Source organism: Canis lupus, chromosome 2 (genome assembly GCF_011100685.1).
Source record: "Canis lupus familiaris isolate Mischka breed German Shepherd chromosome 2, alternate assembly UU_Cfam_GSD_1.0, whole genome shotgun sequence".
Classification (NCBI taxonomy): Eukaryota; Metazoa; Chordata; class Mammalia; order Carnivora; family Canidae; genus Canis; species Canis lupus.
Window position 1 is genome coordinate 34,009,518 of NC_049223.1, and position 21,915 is coordinate 34,031,432.

General features: G+C 54.2%; 1 protein-coding gene across 2 annotated transcripts in view; it reads left to right on the plus strand.

The window, feature by feature from the left end:
- The first annotated feature begins 19,209 nt into the window (after positions 1 to 19,209).
- Positions 19,210 to 21,915, plus strand: part of CXXC5 (CXXC finger protein 5) — a 35,058-nt gene continuing 32,352 nt past the window's right edge. Inside the window, exon 1 of one of the 2 annotated variants that reach the window (XM_038530303.1) lies at positions 19,210 to 19,352. The gene's annotated coding sequence lies outside the window, so the exon portion shown is untranslated. Of the gene's footprint in view, positions 19,353 to 19,426; positions 19,515 to 21,915 lie in introns of those variants that run through there. The other variant, XM_038530304.1, reaches the window with a different exon arrangement.

The window sequence follows — 21,915 nt, forward strand, 5'->3', positions numbered from 1 at the left end:
GTCTGCAATTAAGGTGAAACTGGCTTTTGTCTCAGATGGCTATATGATACCCCCAATACCCAGTGGTTGTAACAGAAGAACTTTAGTTGCTGGGTCTTCTGAATCATGACCATATCTTTCCTTCCTTCTCAGGAATAAGCATCTTTATTACCCCACAGAAAATTGTCAAGTATTAAGGACCCATATCCTTTTAATTCTCTTTGTGAGACACTTTATTTCAAGTGATGGGCTATTTTGATGGGTGTGAGGTTATACAAGAGAAAGCAGATTTTTAATAGAAAATAACTAACTGAAAGGGGACACCTGGGTGGCTTAGCAGTTGAGCATCTGCCTTCAGCTTAGGGTGTGATCCCCCAGTCCTGAGATTGAGTCCTGCATTGGGCTCCCTGCATGGAGCCTGCTTCTCCCTCTGCCTCTGTCTCTGCCTGCTTCTCTCTCTGTGTCTCTCATGAATAAATCTTAAATAAATAAATAAATAAATAACTGAAGGTAGCAAACTTCCCAAATATACATGTCCAAGAAGAGATAGATAAATTTCCTTTGAGGTGCTTCTGGAGCCCTTTCCTATTTAATTTTTCCTTATGTTGTGTACGTACTTAGGTGAAAGTGGCTTTGAGTTCTCTCTACCCCACAAAACCTGCCTTAAAAGCCCCAGCTGCTAAATAGTTGGTATTCAGGCTCCTCTGAATGTTTCTAGGCGAATTCCTGGGATGGGCTAGTTCCTGGGACTGGCTGTGGTATCGCTTTGTCATGTTTAATATTCATGAAACAAATACATTCCTCCATTGTTGCCATATTTTACCTTAGTTGATATGACTGGAAAACTCAAAGGTTGGGCTGTCTAAAGCCATTAAGTCCTTGGGCTTCAGTGGCTTTATATATAACATGATCACCAACCAGCTTTTGGCCTTTCTCAGTGACTGCTCCTGGGCTGGTTGAATCAGGTAGACAGTTTTTAGTGACAAGTAGTCACTTTGCATCTTTTGAGTTATTTGTGGAGCTGCATCTGATCAGAGACCAAGTATAATCTGCCTCTTAACACATGTAGAACTGTATGAATATCTTAGCACGAAGACAGCCATTTTATAGTTTTTAATTGAGTGGAATTTATTTGTTTTTATCCTCCTGTGTAAGTTGTTATTGGTAGAATGGCCTTTTCCAGGGCTGGGGCTCCTAAGTGCCCAGACTAAGCTGCCAGTTACTGCTGTTCAGGGAAGAGTAGTGCCAGCCTTGATGAATATGCTGTGCTCCTTCTCGGGCTTCTAAGGATATTAGGGAAAATAGCTACCGTTTTCTCAGGCATCTCTCCCCTTGCTTTGAGCTATTTGTTCTCCTATTTGAACGTCTTTCTAAGTACTTAGAAATCTTGACGTTTAAAAGATATTCCCCTGACCTAAATTGTAGGGCCCCTAGTGAAAGAGTGACTAGGGAGGGTTTAGTTTTCCTAGCATACTACCTCTATCAACTAATCCCCCAAATTGTGCTTTCTCAGCTTTTAAGTTTTCCATAGGAAGGGAGATTAACTTTGGAAGCTCCAAAGCTCCTTCTTGGGCCCCCTCACTTGGAGGTTTCCAGAAACAGCTCACAAATACAATCTGATGTTTGGGCTTCCAAATTAGCACCATCTCATGGGTTCGAAAGATGTGTCATGCTTGCGGTAGTTAGCAAAAGCTAGGCTACCTACTTGACTGCGGGAGTATCTGGAGCTTCCCCCAGCTAATTAAGGAGCAATACTGGTTAAGTCCTTCTGGGCAGTGTCCCCAGTCAGCATTGCTGCCATCTTTGAAAGGTGTGGGCTGCTTGTAGGATGTTGGAGTAAGTTACGGGGACCTGGCCTTGTTTCAGAGGGCAGCCAAGATTTCCAGTCACCTGTTGCGCTATGACAGAGGGGACCAAGGCTTCCTCAGACCTGCCAGAGAAGTGGGGCTTTTCTATGCTAAGAGGACCAGACCATCTCATCCTGGTCCTCTTTTGGAAGAAACAAGAGGGCTTAAGAGAAGGGGTTGAAGAGAGGTTCTGGCGCATTATAACAGGTTATGGGGCAGGTACTTTTTCCATGAGGGTGGGTTCAACCTCTAAGTGGGATATAAAGGGCACTTCCTTTTGAAGGTTAGGGTATAAATTTTGTGGAGGTAGGGGTAGGGGGAAGGATTCCTTTGTGATTTCTCCTCTGACACACTGTCCCTGCTTATCCTGCCCCCTGCCACCCTCTAACTGTAGGTGACAGATGGGTTTAAGTTTCTGTACCCACAGATGGAGGAGGTGTCTAAAGTGCATTTGCTTGGGTAGGGAGTGAGCTGGTCTCTGAGTGGATGCTAGTGCCTGAGTGGCCAGCAGAGGGCAGTGGTGACCCATGGCTGTAACAACCGAGAGGTGGGTGGTCAGTAAATCTGTTTGGACAGAACCTAAGAGGGGCTTTTGTTGGGGTGGGAAGGCCTCTCTGGGCTTGGCTTTGTTCACACTTTATGCAGAACTGGATGGGCCAGTGCCTAGCTCAGTCAGGCTCATCAGAGCCTTATCACAGGGAGCAGGGCCCAAGGCCTGCCAGAAGTATTGAGCACCCCTCTATCCTTACCATTGGTACAATAGCCATATCCCTGGCTTGTGGACAGGTTAGTAGGGTACACGCCATGGCCTTTGCCCACCTGGCTATAGGTTACAGGGAAGCAAAGGTGTGTCCATCACTTCATATGAATAAGGAGATCTGATATATTTTGGCAGCTTTCTTCCTGGTGCTTGCTGCTGCCTCTCCCCAGAGGCAGGCAGTCCCTGTCACCCCGGCCAACCAGCCCAATCTCATTTCCCTGCCCACCTACTCTGGGCAACTGGGACATTTTCTTTTCATACCCCAAGGAATAGAGGCCTGGAGACAGAAGGAACAGAGCTGGGGGCTGGTGATAGGGCTCTTGTCTTCCCTTGTCCTCTTTATCCTTTTTAATCTCTCTTGTGTTTGGGGGCTCCAGGCTCCCCAGCCTTCCATCCCAACAGCTGTGAGCCTCCAGGGCCACTACCCAGAAGCCAGCTGCCTCTTCTTGGGGAATTCTTTGAAATTCCAGTCTTGGCCATCTGGATATGCAAATATCTCCAGAATTGCTGAACCTCCAAGTGGCTACACCCCAGGCAGAGTTGTGAGAATTGACCACCACTATCCCCAGATGGGGGAAATTGCCTAGGGGTTGTTGGTGTCTGGAACCCAGGTTTTCCCCTACTGAGAGACCCACTGTAAGAGTACGGAAGAGAGGAGTCTTGAGGGCTCCCCAGGTCCTGGTCTAGTTCCTAACTAGATTTTGTAAGGGATTTTGCATTAAGAAGAGGAGTTGGGAGACCCCTGGGGGCCCTTTCTGAAAAGTGAGGCTCTGGGCCTGAGAATGTCCCCAGAATAAGGACTAAAGCCTTGGGTCTAGCCTGGCCAGAGGTGTGGGGGCTACCTGCAGGGAAAGTTCCTGATATCCTACCAGGCCAGACCAAGGCAATAGGCAACCCAGAGTAGGGCCAGCAGCCTGGCCCCCAGAATGCCTCGCTGTCCCTCAGGCCTCCCCCTGGGGCTGGTTATCTGGCTGCAGCAGGAGGAATGTGTGCTTTGAGTGGGGAAGGCGGGGGCTCAGGGTCAGGGCGGAAACCTGGGAATGTGGACTCCCTGCCTGCCCCTGTCCCTGTTGAAGGGAGGGAGCCAATGGAGAATGTGGCTGACAGGCCCCAGGCGTGGGAGAGTGTAGGTCTGTGTGTGTGTGTGTGTGTGTGTGTGTGTGTGTGTGAGAGAGAGAGAGAGAGAGAGAGAGAGAATATGTGCAGGAGGGGGCTGCCTGTGTGTGTATGAACTAAGAGAATTGTGAGCCTGGACATTCCTTAGTGTTTATACATATGGGTGCGAACCTAAGCTGTGTTTGAATCACAGGCCATGACTTTTAAGTTGTATATTCTTGGGCAACTAATTTTTCTCTCCTTTGCTTGGTTTTCTCTTCTAAAAAATGGGCATTTGGCCTCCAGCCTTAGGCAATGCTTGGTCAATAATGGCATTATCAGGTTGAAGGCTGTGGGTTTTGAGTACTTATGGGTTCTCAAGGAGGTATGCATGGACAGTGGGACATATATCCTGGATTCCTATACAAGCCAGAAGTCTTTCCCTCTTTGAGCAAGACCTGCTCCTGGGACACCCAGGGACTTGGGGCGGGCTGTGTGGGTCCCTTTGGGGCCCGATGCTCACACACCACTTAGCAAGGACTACAAAAGTGTACTAGTAAACAGAATGGGTAGACATTTATATGGACATGCCTGGCTAGCCTGTGTCTCTGCCCAGGGTTTGTCCCTGTACTTCTCTTGGGAAATTAAAAGGGACTCCAGCTACCCCTTCTGGTGAATAAAAGCCTAGAGAGGTGGGGGGAAGAGTTGACTCCAACCACCTGGGAATGGGAGGTTCCATGGAAGGAGACCAGATCTCTGCCAGCTGTTTCCCAGCCCTTGCCTGAAGGATGAGGGTAATAGAGTGATTGTAGCATTGTACACAGCCCAGGATCCCTGCTTTCTCCCCCCATCCTAGGTCAGAGGCTACATAGTAGTCCTGCAATTCTCTCCCTGAAGAGTGTGCATTGCACATACACAAGTGCATATATACATGTATATATGCTTGTACACACACAGGTTTTGGGGTCAGGGGGTTGTTGGAGTCTGCAGACAGAACTTGAGATCGTAGCACAGAGAGGTTGGGAAATTAGCCAAGGTCACACAGATGGCAAAACTAGGGAATGTTGGGAGTCTTTCTGGGTAGAACCTTTAGGGGGAGCTCCCTGGCTGCAAGGGATTCATTCTTGAAAGCCCCTGGGAGGGCCCAGACTTTCACTGGAGGAAGTGAGGGCTATAGCCCAGCTGGCCCTATACTGGAACCACAGGAGTGGCCTGTAAGGGCGTGTTGAAGGAATGACAGATCTTGGCCCTGCTCCCACACACATGCACTGCTGGGAATGGGGGTTGAAATTGCTGAGATCAGTGGCCAGCCCAGTTTCCTGCTTTGGATTTGGAATAGGGCTTTTCAGAGGGCTCTGGAACTGATGTCTCAGTTTCTGTATGGGGAAATGGAGGAATGGAGAAAGGGATTGATTAGGGATGATCCTCAAGGAGCTTCTGTAAGAGGTCTGGAACCCTAAGTAACTGAGTAGATCCCTGCTTGGTGGGAGGTTCCTTGTGTTCTACAACTTTGTGAGTGTGACAGGAAATGGGGCCAGTAGCTAGCACTAGTTGAGTTGCACCTGGTGAGAGATTGGGAGTGGTTTTTCCGCCAAAGCCCCAGAGTATATGGCAGGCATGGGCTCTGCAGTAGGGGAAGTGGTAATGTGTGGCCACTTGTGACTGAGTGTAGCAGTGTTAGATGTATTTGTGACACTTGCGTGGTATTTCCCAGGTGTGTAAAATGGTAGAACAAGTTTGGCTGCTGGGGTGAATTGGGTTCCTGGAGAGGGATGGACCTATCAGGAGAGAGTGATACTATTAAGTAGTTACAGTCACTCTTTTGATAGGACTTACTAGTAACTATTAATGATCCTAAGACCCTCTCTGTTTTGAGTGCTCACCCTGTGCCTGGACCTGTGCTGTGTGCTCACCTGGCAGTAGCTCATGTAGCTCTGTCTGTCAGAACCCTGTGAGTTAATGCTGTTTTGCCTGTGCCACTATATTTGTTTATTGTGCCACATTATATTCACATTTGGGGATGTGATATAGCTGCATCTGTCTTATTTGCTGAGGTGCCACTTGTGGTGCTATATGGCCTTGGCATGTACTTGGGCTCTTGATCCCGTTGTGCTGTGAATATGGGGCACAACTCTGTTATTGCATACGATGACACCCAATTTGACAATGTTCTTTGAGGTGGTGGTGAAGCCATATTATTAAGCTGTGTGACTTTTTTGCTTTGTTACGTGACTTTGTTGTGCAGCCAGAATATGTAACTCCCTAGTGTTGCGTGGTTTGAGACCAGCAAGTGGAATGTATGACTCATTTTGTGTCCTAGTGATATTGTGGGTGTCTAGTGTAGGGGCATAGGTTGTGATGGTGGGAGGGCCTGTTGAGGCAGGATGAACTGGTGGTACCATGATATGACGGACTCTACTGCTGTTATGTGTCTGTGGCACTCTTGTGGGTGTCTGTGCAAACCATTTATTTGACCCCGTTGTGTCGAGACCTGTGGCACACAAACTGCTGTGTGGTGTGACTCCCTTGTAGTGAGTGTGCCTCTTCTTGGTGGCAGTGGCCCTAGTGATGTTTCGCTGTGTGGATCGTGTGTCCGTGTGACCCCTCTGCGCCGCCGCCCCCCTTGGCAGGTCTGTGTGCTGTCTGACCTCCACGCGGACGCCCCCACCTCCGCCGGCCCCGCCGCCCCTCCCCCATGCCGTCCGCCAGCGCTGCTCGGCGATCGATCGCCATTGATTGTCCCTGACGAGCTGCTCCACTTTCCAGCCAATGTCAGGAGGGGGGATCTCCGCCGCCCTGGCGGTGTCATTTCCACACACTCCCTGGGCTGCAGCCAGCGCGGGCGCCGCCAAGAGCCGGCCTGGATCGCCTGGAGCGTGGACCGGACCGCCGCGCCTCGCCCAGACCCAGACGGGGCGGCCCGACGCCCCCCGCCCATGAGCCTGCGGCCCTGCGCCGGGGTCTCCCATTCCCCAGGTGGGCGCATGTCGTCACTGCGGGAGTTTGAGTTGAGCCTGAGGAAAAGGAGGGGGCACAATTGGTGCATCGGGTGGGGGCGCGGTTGTTTCCTCCGGGGGCGGAGGTGCCAGCGGCCAACTTTGCCGGGGCCCAAACAGATGCTAATGATTTTCCGGGAGGCGCCGGTTATCTCTGGCCGCAGCTAGTCAGCCAGCCAGCGCTGCCCGGGCACATACACTCTCCACCCTCAGTCTCACCCCCAAGAGACCCGCCAAATGACTGCCTGGCCCTCAGTGGACGCTGGGGTTCGCAGCCTTGCTGAGGGGCCCCCAGAACTCTGGCTGTGGGGTAATGTTTGCTCCCCGTCCACCCAGGATGTTAACTGTATCTTATTCTGAACGCTTTCCCAAAGCCCCTTTTTAAGCAGAGAAAATGAGGCTTGGGAGAAACCCTGCCCAAGGTCACACGGACCCAGCAGCTGTTCAGCTGAGTGGGTTACCCTCTCTTAGAGCCACCCCGTTGGGGACTCAACAGTCCCTCATTGCCCAGGGGCTGAGCCAGTTTCCAGGCTCCCCGGTGGAAGTGCTGACGTGGCTCTGGGCAGCTGTCTGGGGCCGGGAAGCGGGGCAGATGTCACAGAGCCCAGGGGAGGAGGCAGCTCCACGGGGAGGGCCAAGAGGGGGGAGGGCAGGCCGGGCCTCTAGCCTGGCCAGACACGCCTCCTCCCCCTAGGCCTGGCTGTCTGTCTGGGGCTGGGACACAGCCATGGGCCTGGCTGACCCGCCTCCTAGTCTAGCTCCAGGTCCTCTGTGTGCCTGCTGACAAGTGCTGCAACCTCTCTGGGCCTCTTCCTTTCCTGCCAGAGCATAATAGCACTTGCTTTCAATGGATGTGAACGTCATATGAAAGCAAAGGTGTACAAAGCCTCCAATCCAGTGCTGGGCACATTGTTGCTGCTCAATAAAAGCCAGCTATTATTATTGTTGTTGTCTTTGCAAGTCGGAATTCAGTGTGTCCAAAGGTAAAACTGAGTCCTAAGGGTGCTGGATGGCATTTAGCCAGCCTCCTGCCTTACTGCCCCTGGCCCTCTGCATTTGTCTTTTTTTTTTTTTTTTTTAAGATTTTATTTTATTTATTCATGAGAGGGAGCCAGACTTGGGGACTCAATCCCAGGTCTCCAGGACCACACCCTGGGCTGAAGGCAGTGCTAAACTGCTGAGCCACCTGGGCTGCCCAGCCCTCTGTATCTTTCATGCTTTGTTCCTTCTTACTGAAGTGTCAGCCCCCCTCAGCTCTGCCTGCTGCCAAGCTGCCCCCACTCCCTCTTGTTGGTGTGGTTCCCTCCTATCTGGCCGCCACATTGGGTCCCTTGAACAGCACAGCCCCCTGGGAACAGCAATCGATGGGGCGGAACAGCCTCCCTGACAGATGGACCCACGGAGGCTGGGCTGCTTTAGCAGAGCTCCCTAGGAAACCAGAGATAGGAGCTGAGCCACCATGGCTGCCTCCTAAATAGAAATGGAAGGGAGTGGGGAGGTGAGGAGAAGGAGGAGGCCAGAGCTTCCAACCAGCTCCAGACTGGGCCAGCCCTCTGGTAACGCGCTTTGAGGGGCAGGGAAGGCCCTATGCTTTGTCACAGGCCAGAATCCTCTCAGGGAGAGGGCTCTGTAGAGCTTACCTGGTAGGTGAGATATGTCTGAGTCCCCCTTGATGAGCAAGTGAAGAGTTTTCCCGGGCTCCCTATCATTGGCACTTTTTCTAACAAATACAAAGGGTGGTGGATAGATAGGTGGACAGGCAGGGGGCTTACCACCATTCTTCAGGCCACAAGGGGCATTTAAAGCCAGAATGGCGGGACACCTGGGTGGCTCAGCAGTTAAGCTGCTGCCTTCGGCCCAGGGCATAATCATGGAATCCCCCATCGAGCTCCCTTCATGGAGACTGCTTCTCTCTCTATGTCTCTGCCTCTATCTCTGTGTATCTCCCATGAATAAATAAATAAAATCTTAAAAAATAAATAAAGCCAGAATAACAGAAGTACCTTCTCTCCCTGTGGGGGTGGGAGGTGATAAGCCTTTGGCTCAGGGAGAGGTTGGGATGTGTGTGTATGTGTGCAGAATGACTCCTGCCTCTTACCAGGCTCCCAGATTAGGTGGAAAGGTCTTTCCAGGGTTTCTCAGCTCAGCACTATTGCCATTTGGGCCCATTTAATTCTTTGTCCCATACATTGTCGGATGTTTAACAGCATCCCTGTTCTCTACCCAGTAGATGCTAGTAGCAGCAGTTGTGATAACCAGAACTGTCTCTGGGACATTGTCCTATGTCCCTGGGAGGCAGAATCAACCCTAGTGGAGAACCACTAATCTAACCTCTGGACCAGCTCCCTAGGTTGGAAGGGGTGGCCAAGACAAGACCCACAGGGATGCCAAAGATTCTCTGCAATAGTGGAAGGGGAGGTTTCCAAAATGACTTTGTCCCCAGCTGTCTCAGGCCTAGGAGGGTGGGAGACAACCCCCACCCCATGGCCCTAACTGCCAGGTTGGAGGGAACCATGCTTGCCTGAGATGGCAGGGCTGTTGGCGTCACTGCTCAGCTGCGCCAGGCTTCATGCCAACACCTCACTGCTGAGACTACAAGCGTGGGGGCGGAGGAGCAGCCACGGTCATGGGGGTACTCCGGCTGCCTGAGCTGCCTTCTGTCCAGTTTGAGATGAGGGGAGCCAGTATGGTTGATCAGCCTCCTCCTTTCCCTTCCCTTGATATCCTGGTAATGTTTCTGCTGCTTCCCTCTCAGCTGCTGTTGGGCTGGGTGTGGGGCTGGCAGGCCTCCAGGGCAGTGGGGGCTACTGCTTGGCATAGGAGGATTGTGGACACAAGTCCAGTGGGCCCAGCCAGCTGACAGCTGGTCCACCTGAGTGCCGAGCTGGCCCCTCCAGGAAAGGGAGGGAGGAAGGCTCTGTGGACTGGCTAAATGGTGCCGGAGTCTCCCAATCCACGGGCCCTAGAGCCAGACAACTGGGGAGGGGGCTCCCTCTGGAGCTATCTTCTTCCTGCACAAGCAGGCAGGCAGGTTGGCAGACAGACAGGCATTGAGGTGAGGGAAAGTTCTCTGGTGCAGTCTCACTGGTGCGAAGTTCCTACTTCTGTCTAACTTACTTCCTTTCCTTCTATAGCACCTGCCCTATCCTGGACTGCATACTCTGGCCCCAGCAGAATGAGAGCCCAGCATTTCAGGTTCTCTCACCAGAGTGTGCCCTTATTCCTGGGGAAGAGAACCCTTATCCGTGCAGGACATTTCAGTCAGAATACAAGTCAGTGGATCGTTGTGTGAGTAGATGAGGGTGCCTAAGTGGGCAGGGCAGAGAAGATGGAGAGAGCCATTGGTGCCAGTTGAGAAACCAAGGCCCACAGAAAGGAAGGTTTCCCCAAGGCACATTGAACCCAACACCAGCCTAGAGGGTCCCAGAGTGGGGAGGGAAGAAGTGGCTGGGAGGTGGGCAGTGCCTTTGTAACCAGAGATGAGCTGGGCTGGCTGAGGTGGCAGCTTGGGGCTGGGGTTTAAAATAGCGCCTTGGCCTGGCCAGGATCGGGTTCGGGTCACACACGAGGCAGTGTGGCCACCACCATCCAGCTCGGGTTTCTTGCCATTCTTGATGATTTGATGGAGATCAGGATTATACAGGTATATGGGCCTAAGTAAAGGGGTCCAGGCACTGCCACTACAATCCTGTCCAGTCTGTGGCCTGTCTCCTTCCTCTTCCACATCCAACCCTACGGCACAGATGGTCCCAGCTGGATTCGGATGCCCTCCCTCCTCTTAAATAAATGGGAGGCCTGGGTGCCTGGGTGGCTCAGGCAGTTAAGTGCCTGCCTTCAGCTCAGGTCCTAGAGTCCTAGGATCGAGTCCCACGTCAGGCTCTCTGCTCAGCAAGGAGTCTGCTTCTCCCTCTCTCTCCCTCTTAGTAAATAAAATATTTAAAACAAACACCAACTGGGGACCAGGCCCTTGACAACAGCATGGAGATGAATAAAGCCTGACCCTGGGCCCCTGGAGTCCTGGCCCCCTGGGAATGCACAGAATTGGGGGCGGGGGGGATCAATTCAGTAGAGATCCTCTATGTTTCACTGATGTCATAGCCTCACCCTGAAAGTCCCAGGATAAGGAAAGCAAGAGGCAGAAAGATCCCCACAGGCTATAAGTGAGGAGGGTTAGACTTCAGATAAGCCTTCTACTGGAGAAATAGATGGATACAATGGGGAGGAGAAACCATCCTCTCAAAAGCTAATGATTATCCTTGAAAACTCCCAATGCCCCCACACCCCACAGAGAGGGACCAAACAGAATTCCTTGTCCCCTCCCTCAAGGCAGAGCTCTCTGACACTGGTCTGAGAGGGCATTCTGGTCCAAGCAGGGTATCTACTTCTTCAGGCTAACCTAAGAAATATGAAAGGGATCAGGAGATAGGAAGGGGGAGTCCCCTTTTTTAGTTTTTCAAAAGAAGGTAATCTAGCCCGGCCACTCCACATAATGCTATTGGGAGCAGGGAAAGCTACTTCAAACGGTGAAGTACTATCCAACCAGAATCCTTTCTGCTCCACACTCTCCCTTGTGGGTCCCTGGGGGCTCTGGCAACCTCTGGGCAGTGGCCCCTGAAGCCTGGCAGGTAGAGTTTCTTCCCACTTTCCCTTCCTTCTGCAGCTGTGGGTTCGAGTGGGAGGAAGTGACACAGGAGGCCAAGTTAGCTCAGGGCTCAATCCCCTCTAACTGGAGCAGTGGCCAGCCCTCCTAATGGAGTTCACATATGTCTAAAAAAGTCTTGTATATCTTAATGATTTCTCAACAGCCCCTGATTGAAGCATGCCCAATTTAGCCATGCCGTAAGTAACTTTTTATATTTCCTTGGGGAATCATTTCACTTATGAATCTTTTCTGAATCTGCAATCTCGATTAAAAGTTGATTTTATTTATTTATTTTTTTATTTTTTGTTTCCATCTCCTAGGCTTCTGAGATGCCTCCCTCTCCCTCTCCAAAAGGGTGGTAGCACCATCTATCCTCCCTCATTAGCCTGAGGCAGGAGAATTCTTGGATGGTGGGGAGTGGGGGGTAAAAACAAACAGCCAAGTCTCTCCTGTGGTAGTACTTGGGGAGGAGGGGTATGTACTCTGATGGGCAGCTATAGGAGGGGCTCACAAACAGGTGATGGAGGACATTGCTGTCTCCTGACCACAGACACTCCCCTACCTGCCCAAATCAGCACACACACACATCCCTGTTGTTTCACTAGGGAGGACTGTCCAGCCCACTCTGCTATAAGATTGTCTCTTCAGGGATCCCTGGGTGGTGCAGCGGTTTAGTGCCTGCCTTTGGCCCAGGGCGCGATCCTGGAGACCTGGATCGAATCCCACGTCGGGCTCCCGGTGCATGGAGCCTGCTTCTCCCTCTGCCTGTGTCTCTGCCTCTCTCTCTCTCTCTCTCTCTCTCTCTCTCTTTCTGTGTGACTATCATAAATAAAAAAAATAAAAAATAAAAAGATTGTCTCTTCACCTGTAGCTTAGGAGTTTGAGACAGAGAACCCTTCAAGGGTTCAGCTTGAGAGCACGGAGGTAGTTCAAATCCTGGCCCAAATTCTAGTACTGCTGCCTCAGCTTGGGTAAGTCACCTCTCAGACCCTCAATTTCCTTATTTGCAAAATAGGAATGTGATTACTAAACAGATAACCGGGATCCCTGTGTGGCGCAGCGGTTTGGCGCCTGCCTTTGGCCCAGGGCGCGATCCTGGAGACCCGGGATCAAATCCCACGTCGGGCTCCCGGTGCATGGAGCCTGCTTCTCCCTCTGCCTGTGTCTCTGCCTCTCTCTCTCTCTCTCTGTGACTATCATAAATAAATAAATAAATATAATAAAATAAACAGATAACCAAGCACAATGCCTCCTGAAAGGTAGCCTTTACTATTTCCCTTGGGGGACCCCAGCTCCAGGAAGCAGGGTTGGCACAATGCTGAGGGTCCCATCCCAGGTCTGAACAATATCTAGTTCTTTTCCTCAGCCCATTCATTATCTAGTCCTGGGGACACTCCTTGAGGTGGAGTGGATGGGACTAGCACAATTACCTCCCTGAGGAGAATAAGGGTCTGGTGAGGTTGGGACTTGCCCAGGGGTTGCCCCTAAAGGCCTACCCAGAGCTTCTGACTCTCTTCCCTAAGAGGCAAAGGTCAGGGCTGCAGCAGGAAGGCTGGAGGGCAAACAATGGTGAGAAACTCTGAACTCTGAGAGAAGGGCCTCCTTGTAGACACCCTCCTTGACAACCCCGGACACCTCCAGCCTGACAGTTAGGGGAGGGACCTCCCCAGGTGCTGGGACCTCTGGCTCTGACCTCTAACCTCTGACTTCTGGCCTGGGGTAGGCGATCAAGAGCCAGAGTCACTACTGGGTGTGGGGCTGAGAGGACTGGCCGCAATGGCTGTGGCTCTAGGAGTTAACGATTTACAAGGGGCCCCTTCCTGAGGCCTCCCTCCTCCCAGGCCCGGCAGGCAACCCGTGACTGTCCAGGCGGCTAGACACAGAACCAGTCCCGCCAGTTCAAAGAGGAGTTCATCCCAGGCCCACCCCCAGGCACTGCCCTAGCACCCCATTCTATGGAATCTGAAGGCAACAACAGAGTAGAAGTTTGGTGGGTGGGGTCCTCTGCTCTGAGGCTAGGTCCTGTTTTCAAAAGTCCCAGTGTAAGGGGCATTTTATGACCTTGCTCTGCTTTTAGGACCAGGTCTGGGAGCCCCACCCCTCCACCTCTAGCAGGGCTTCCCCATACCACCCCACTCTAGCCTGCAAGTCTTGGGTAGAGCATTTTCAGGCCAGGCTGGCTTCTGGATGCGAAGGCCACCCCTTCCTTTGGACTCAGTATAGGGCCTCCAGGTTTGGGACTCAGTGCTCTTGCCCTCCAACAAGGCCCCATTCAGTTACCTTCTGGCCCCACCCTTGTCCTGATGGGGTGGGGAGGGTGTGCAGAGCCATAGCTTTGGTCTCTGAGAGCTCACAGTCACACTCCCATGGTAGAGACAGTTGAACCACGACTGTGCCTAGAAAAGTCAAAGGCTACTCTCAGAGGGCCGATGTTCCCCCACACTGTTCCCATTCCCTTTCTTCTCTCCACACACAGGCTGAGCTCCCTGTGCCTGGCAGAGAATGGGCCTATGTCAGGTTGTCTGGCATGTGCATAGCATGTCTGCAAGTCTGTGGCAAGGGAAAATACAGAGTGTTAGTGTGTGTGTTGGCCTGGTCTCAGCTCCCTACCAACTTCATCCCAGAGTCATTTTGCTTTGTGACTGGAGTCATCCCCCCAGCTCCTCCCCTTCTTGTGTTTATACAGTTTAGGTCCCAGCTGGGGTCACCAAACTGACCTCTCAGGGATAAGCAGGCCTCGGCCTCCTAACAGACCTGGCTTTTCTAAAATTTTTAGTTTCACACCTCTCTTGTTCCTCCAAAGAATGTGGTAGAAGAACCAGAGGGCCAGTAGTCAGTAGATGAGGACCAAGACCCCAGAGGCCTGGGCCTATGTCAAAGCAGTTAAGCTTCTCTCTTCCCCTGCCCATGTCTGTACCCTCAGTACTGCCCTGGGATTTTGGTTAAGGTCAAAATCCGGTGTGACCCCACTGAAGATTACCCTGTACCCTGCCCTGAGAAAGGGCTCCAAACACCCTTGCTCCCATCTTCTTTGATACAAGTGAAGGCAGCTGGGCTCAAAGAGGCTCTGGATTGGCCATTTTACCAGAGACCCTAACTCCAACACCCTTCCCTGTACAGCCACTTCCCAGTCATCAGATGTTTAATCAATGACCATCATTAGTTGATAAATGACAGTCCTAGAAAAGGCAGATCCTTCAGACAAGGCATGGGTTTATTTTATTTTTTTTAAAGATTTATTTAGGGATCCCTGGGTGGCGCAGCGGTTTGGCGCCTGCCTTTGGCCCAGGGCGTGATCCTGGAGACCCGGGATCGAATCCCACATCGGGCTCCCGGTGCATGGAGCCTGCTTCTCCCTCTGCCTGTGTCTCTGCCTCTCTCTCTCTCTCTCTCTCTCTCTCTCTCTCTGTGACTATCATAAATAAATAAAAAATTAAAAAAAATAAATAAAGATTTATTTATTTATGATAGACATAGAGAGAGAGAGAGGCAGAGACACAGGAGGAGGGAGAAGCAGGCCCATGCCTGGAGCCTGACGTGGGACTCGATCCTGGGACTCCAGGAGTGCACCCTGGGCCAAAGGCAGACGCTAAACTGCTGAGCCACCCAGGGATCCCCAAGGCTGGGTTTAAATCTAAGTTTTGCTACTTTGTAACCCCAGACAAGTATCTGAGCCTGAGGATTAAGTAAGCATATGCTAGGAAAGCAATGGGACACATAGGAAGCATTATGAAAGATGTGGGTTACAACTGTTATTACTGGTACCTACTTAGGGCCAGGCTTTTTAGGCACAAGGCAAATAGGACATTCCCCCTTTCACTCAGAGTCTTCATGGGTGGTGGTAGTGAGAGGACAAGGGGACAGATGAGCAAATAACTGTTTTTTTTTTTTTTAAGATTTTATTTATTTATTCATGAGAGACAGAGAGAGAGGCAGAGACACAGGCAGAGGGAGAAGCAGGCCCCATGCAGGGAGCCTGATGTGGGACTCAATCCCAGGTCTCCAGGATCACACCCGGGGCTGAAGGCGGTGCTAAATCACTGAGCCACCTGGGCTGCCCTAAGAACTGTTTCTGTGCAGTGTGGTCACTGTGGCCATAGGAGGGGACAGTGAGGGGCTCCAAAGCCAGGCCACAGAGTACAGCTATTCTGCACATGCGCTGCAGGAAAGGACCTGGCAGAGTTAGGTCTCTGAAGCACAGTCCATGACCTGCTACTAATGGGTGTACCTAATATGGGGCACCTTGCTGGTTGGGTCAAAAGAGCATGCTACTCTTGATTGCCAAGTTGTGAGTTCCAGCCCTGTGCTGGGTGTAGAGATCATGAAAAAAAAAAAACAAAACAAAACAAAAAAGGCTAGTGGTAGCCCTGTCAATACAGGCCAAACTGAGGCTGGGAATGGAAGTCAAAGAAGTAGAAGGTAACACCTGCTCTTGGTCTTCAGTGAGGAGTTCTACCGTTGCTGGGTGGTGTTGGTCAGCAGGGCCCAGGGTTTGCAGGCAGGAATAGGGCTGATTAAGGAAGTCAGGCTGGGATGGGGAAAGGGCTGGAGCAGAGCCTTATGGGTTCTGAGGATTCACTACTGGGAATGAATGATGCAGGTAATTCCCAGGGCAGATTAATATGTGAGAAGCTTTACTAGGAGGGCAAATCTCCTCAGGGGTTAGGAGAACAACTTCGGTGCCAGTCTCCTGTAAATTTCCTCATCTGACAAGTGGGGATGGTACTACTGCTGAGACTGAGGTTAAGGATGAAATGACCTAATCTACGTTAGCTGTTTAGCCTGATGCCCTGCTCAGGGTAGGGCTTCATAAACACTAGGTATAGATATTATAACCAGGATCCAGGGGAGCAGAATCCAGGGTCCTGGACTGACACACTTCTACCCAGAATATAGGGAAGGTGGGTGCAGGGCGCCCCTCTCCCTGCCAAGTTGCTGGAGATTTAAGAAATCTCATAGCTGAATCTAAGCTGATTGGTCAAGTAATATTGTGAAACGTAGATATTCCTTTTTGGAGGCAATGAGAGGAAAGAATAGTGAACCAGAGTGGCTTTAGTTCTTGTGGAAAGGGTCTGGGGTGAGGATGATCTCCCCCAAAGCCAGACCTCCCAGCAATCTCTCCTGGATGTCCCCACTTGTCTCATTTGTTATGGAGAGAGTTCTATGTGGATGGCTCGCACTGTGGTGTTTCCTATTCATGTTGTATTTGCCGTATGGACAATTCTGCCCCTCTCCTTTCTGGTTCCTACCTGGGTTGAACAGGTGAGGGTCTCTCTGTAGTTAATTTCCAGGAGAAGGGGAAGGCTCCAAGATCCAATCTCTAAACTGGGCCTGGCATATGCCTTGCCCAAGGTCACCATTGGGATCATTTGGCTCATCTCCATTGCAGCCTGCAGCCCCTTTCCCTCCTGGCTTGGGAGGTGGTGGTGGGGCGGGGGGATAGGGGGCTGCAGATGTCTAAAAAAAAAAAATCACCAAAAAGGGAGATAATTGATAGTAATTCCCTTTGGCAGAGCTACTACCCACTCTCCCCCATGAATCCCAGCATAAGGCTTTTTTGGGGGTGTGTAAAACCTGATTCTGCACTGACCCTACACTCTAGAAGCCCTGCAGGATTGAGTTTCATTTCTTTGCTCCTTCTCCTCTGAGGCCTGCTGCTAACTCCTGGGGAATAGGTCTCCCCTCACAATTAGTGCTCAGCTTCCCCAGAAAGGTAGTAGAGGTGAGCTAAGTACTTGGAAACCCTGGAGCCTCTAGACCTGGGACCCTGCCTTCTATTTCCTTATATGGTCAATGCCCAATACTGTACCTGACACTCAGCATGGGGCCCAGAATGTCTTTCTTTAAGCAGTTTATGGGTGATAATCTGGAGGTGTTCAGTTGTCTTAAAACTGGGTTCCTATAGCAAGTACCTTGGTTTTACTCACATGGTATGTTTATTTGGGGTGGCTTTGAGGAAGGATGCTGGAGAAAAAAGGGGGGAGGAGTGGAGAGGAGAAGACAGGAGGGGTTAAATACCTCCCTTTGGAGCCATTCTTGGCATTTAGTTAAGGGAGGACACTTCTCAGCATTTGTGGAAGCGAGGTGGTGTCCATGATGCCTGCAGAGAGGCCACTGCCTGTGGCTTGGAGGTCAGGATGAGTAGAGAAGCAACACATTTCAGATGAACTCTGCCCTTTGACACCTCCCTAACTCCCCTATGCCTGGCTAGTTTAAGGTCCCAAGACCACATTACATTAGAAGGCTTGGAGAATGGGCACCAGAGGCTGCTCCCAGAAGACCCAGGCCCCAAAGGCCCTCTCCAGCCTTTGAGACAGGCTGGCCACACAGAGGAAGAGAGGAAACAGTGAGGTGGGAGCTGGTTTCAGTTCTCCCACCAAGGCTGTGCCTGTGGCTGGAGGCACCCAGTAGAGGCAGTTAACTCCCTGTTCTCTGGGCCAGAATCAATTTGGGACTGTACATTTAACCCTAGACAGACTTCCCCAGCCGCCCTGCTCCTCCCCCATTAGGGTCTCCAGTCTGTTTCTTCTGCCTGGAGGAAACATAAACCCATCCTACCGATTCCACAGAATCAGAGAAACTTCCCACTTTGGGATTATCTGCAGTTTGGGATTATATGAGCCCGGGGCTTGCTCTGTGGGTCCCTGAGGTGAAGAGAAAACATCTGCAGCTTTAGGATTAGCCCAAACTGCGCAGATGGAGGGGATAGTGAGTGAGGGCAAGGACATCCGGGCGCAAATCTGTACCCACTGGGCTTTTGTTCTCTTTCAATCAGTTTCTACTGAGTGCTGCTCTGTGCCAGGCACTGTTTCAGGCTCCGAGCCGAGTCTCTAGGCCACGGTCTCACGGAACTACAGTGTAGCTGCCTTAGCCCCAAGAGTCAGGGCTTGGGCCGGTGCGGGCGTAGGAGACAAAATGTCCCGTCTCAGATCGGTTTTCTCATTTGTAAAATGGGGGCAGGTATCTCTGCCCCTTCTCTCCTGGAGCACTAGAGCCCACTGAGTCCCGGAAAGCGTTCGGGAAGGGTGGGGTCTTTGAACCGAGCGTCGCTCCAGGTGCCCAAGGCTAGGAGTTGCAGGTCCTTCGCGCACCTGAGCTGAGGGGCGCGGCCAAACCCTCCCTCCCGGTCCCTGTCGCTTCCGGCCCGCGGAAGGGAAGGGGCAGAGAGACGGCGGGTTTCGCCGTAAGGTAGGCTGCCAAGCCCACGCATCCCTCACAAAACGGGGAAGGTCCTCTTATTTTTTGTAAAGTTGCGGAAAAAAGAGACGAAGACGGGGCGCGCTGGGGGAGCTGAGCCCGGGCCGACCTCGTCGGAGCGCGGGGAGCTCGAGGCGCAGTGGCTGCGGCTCCGGCCTCAGAGCCTGCGGCGTCCGAGTGGCCAGAGCAGCGCTGGGAGGGAGGCGGAGGGAGGAGGGAGGGGAGCCGAGGTGGGGGGGGGAGGAGGGAGCGCCGAGTCCGGTCCGGGTTTTGCTGGCAGCCCCCGGGCAGCGTTCAGAGCTCCTGCCCGGGCGGGCGCGCGGCGGCGGCGGCGGCAGAGGCGGCGGAGCCTGAGCGGCGATGTAGAGGCGGCGGCGGTGGCGGCGGCAGAGGCGGCGGCGGCGAGAGCAGGCGCCCGAGCCGAGCGAGTGGAGCGGCCGAACCTTGCCCCCCGAAGCCGGGGCCCGCGTCCCAGCCCTGCCCAGCCCGCGCCCGGCCATGCGCGCCGCCTGCTGAGTCCGGACGCCTCACGCTGCGCTCTCCGCCCGCCGCGCCGCGCTTCGCTCGGGGGTGATTAGTTGCTTTTTGTTGTTTTTTAATTTGGGCCGCGGGGAGGGGGAGGAGGGGCAGGTGCTGCGGGCTCCCCCCCCTCCCCGCCTCGGGCCAGCCGCGGCGGCGTGACTCCGGCTCCGGACCCGGGCAAGGAGGCGGCGCGGCTGGAGCGGAGCGCACCGCGGCGGTGGTGCCCGGAGCGGAGCGCAGCTCCCCGCCCCACCCCTCCCCCTCGGCCTCGCGGCGGCGGCGGCCGTGGCGGCTCGGAGGACTCCTGAGAGCCGGTAGGTGTCGGGCCACGGCCCTCCCCCGACCCCCCCGAGGCCGGCCCCCTCCCCTTCCCCGCCTACCTCCCTCTCCTCCCCCGGGGCCCGGTGCGCGGCCGGGGCCGGAGTTCGCTGCAAGTCGGCGGAAAGTTTGGCGGCGCGGGCTCCCCCGAAGTTCAGGTGCGGAGAGCCAGGGACCGGGAAGGAGGGGTCCGTGTCTGGGAGGGGCGGGGGGCGCCCGCAGCCGGAGCCACGGAGCCCTGGACCCTGGGAGCCCCGGCGCCGGGGATGGCTTGGTGGCCGCTGCTGTACCCAAGCCTCCCCAAGCCGCAGTCGGCGCGGTCGCAGATCACTGAGTACAGACAAAAAGAGGGGTTTTAGGGTCGGGGACTGCGGGTTGGGCGCCGTGCGTTGGGGCCGAGGCTCTCCCTGCGGGGCAGCGTCCCCTCCCCGAGCACTCGAGCTTGAGGGCGCTGGGGCGGCGGGAGCCCGGGTCCTCACCTCTTGGTGCCGGGCGGGCGCTCCGCCCGCGGGGGCGGCTGATTGGAGGTCTGCGGCGCACACTCCCCCGGCAGACCCCCGCAGCGCGGTGTTTTGGGGCTACGGTAGCTGCTGCCCTGGCCCACGCGTGTCTGAGTCCTCCCCCACACACACACTTGGAGGGGGCGGCGGCCACTTCTACATTTCCCCTCGGGTTCCTCGCCTCCGCTGCCCGCGGGGTGCCTGGCGGGCTGAGCAAGTTTGACCTTTTTTTTTTTTTTTTTTTTTCCGTCAAAGTCTCACCCCCACCACCACCTCCGCTCCCCGCGGCCTCCCCTCCCGTCCTCCCCAGCCTCGGGGAGCCTTTCGGGCTGTCTTCCGAGCCCCGCGTGGCCGAGAGGCGTGCAGAGCCAAGGAGGGAGATGGGGGTGTTCCTCTAGCTGCCAAGTGTGGGAGGCGGGTGTCCCAGGCGCCTGCCTCGACGCTCTCTGGCCCCAAATTCACCCACGAAGTTCGGCCCCAAGCCTCCCTCCCCTTTGCTGCCCTAGAGCGAGGGGCTGACCCGCCGCGAGAAGAATGTGTTAATTTTCTTGCTGGGGGAAGTTGTCCTCTCCCGGAACGGGCTGCTTTCCGGCGGGGAGCGCGGGGTGCGCCTGGCTTTGTTTATTTGTAGGATCGACAGAAAGTGAGTGACCCCAGTTTTTAAATGGGGGAGGGGGGGTGCCTCTGGGACCTGTCAGAAGAGCTGAAGCGACCAATGAGGGAGCAAGATAGCTTTTCTTTTTTCTTTTTTCCCGCTCGGAAGGGGTGCGCGGAGTTGGGCTGGTGCCACGGGCTGCAAGGAGGCAGCCGCAGATTTGGGGCGGGGGTGCTCCGTAGAGACTCCTCGGGAAAGACCCACGCCCTCCTTTTTCCCCTGACGCGGGGGTCCGAAGGGCTGGCAGCCGCGCCTTACTTTGCCCCCCGGATCCTGGGTGGTCTTCGAGTCGCATCTTCGGGTTGGGGGGAGAGCGGAGCCGGGGTCCCACTGCCAGCCTCTTGACCTCCGCCTTCCCCCGAGCAGCGGGCGCCGCTCGGAGCCCGGGGTTTGTGGTGGGCCCAGCCCCCCCTCACGCGTTTGCTCAGGAAACGCTGGGGAGGGGGGCTCGTGTGACCGTTCGGCCCTCTCCCCCGCCGGAGCCGCCCGGGGCGGCTGGCAAACAGAGTCCCTTTCAAGTTTTCCGCTGGGGCCGCCTGGCGGGGGCTGCGTGCGCGGGCGCCGCGGACTGGCTTGGAGCGCTATTTGAACGCCCGGCGCCACCTCAGCTGCCCCGGCCCGCGGGGGCGGGGGTGCTCTTCCTTGCAACTAAGAGCATTTAAATTAGACGTTTTTTACGGGCCGTGGTGGCCTAAGCGTGACGCGACCCTCCCGAAAGACCCCGAGTTCTGGGCCCCAACAGCCGCAGGCAGCCTAGGAACTGGTACCCGAAGCCTCCTCCCAAGCCCCTTTTTGAGAGCGATGAGGGGAGCTGAAGTCGGTGCTACCTACTACTGCGTAGTGTTGATTTAGCAGTTTCCCTGGATGAGACTCAAGCAAGAGCTGGGGCGGGGGGGGGGGGGGGGGGGGGTAGTGGCCCGCTCTGCAGCTGTCACCCCCCTCCCAGAACGGAAATCGTTCTCTCCTTGGGAAGGGGGGGGGGGTGATTTTTGTCCTGGGAAGGAGTGGGAACAGCTGAGGAAAGGTTGGCCTCTAGAGTTCTGGGTCAGCCCTGGGGAGGTTGGTAGGAGCACCCCCACCTCATCTTGGCCTGAGTTGGGGCTCTCCCAGGGAAGCCCCTAGCCAGCCTTGTGGCTCCTGGTCCCAAGCCACCTCCCTTTTCAAGGTGGGGGCAGAAGAAAAAAAAAAAAGGTGGGGGCAGAGGTTCCTCTGCTGAAGACAGACCCTTGTCTGGCTGTCCGTTGGTGCCTTATTTATGTGTGTATTTGGGCCGGCTGTTTTCCCGGCTCAGCAGGTGACCCTGGCCTGGGCCTCCTATCTCTCCTCCGACAGAGCCTGTTGACTTACCCGTGGGCCAGCGGCCTCGTCTTTATCACGTGAGGCCTGGAATGTCCACCCGGCTGG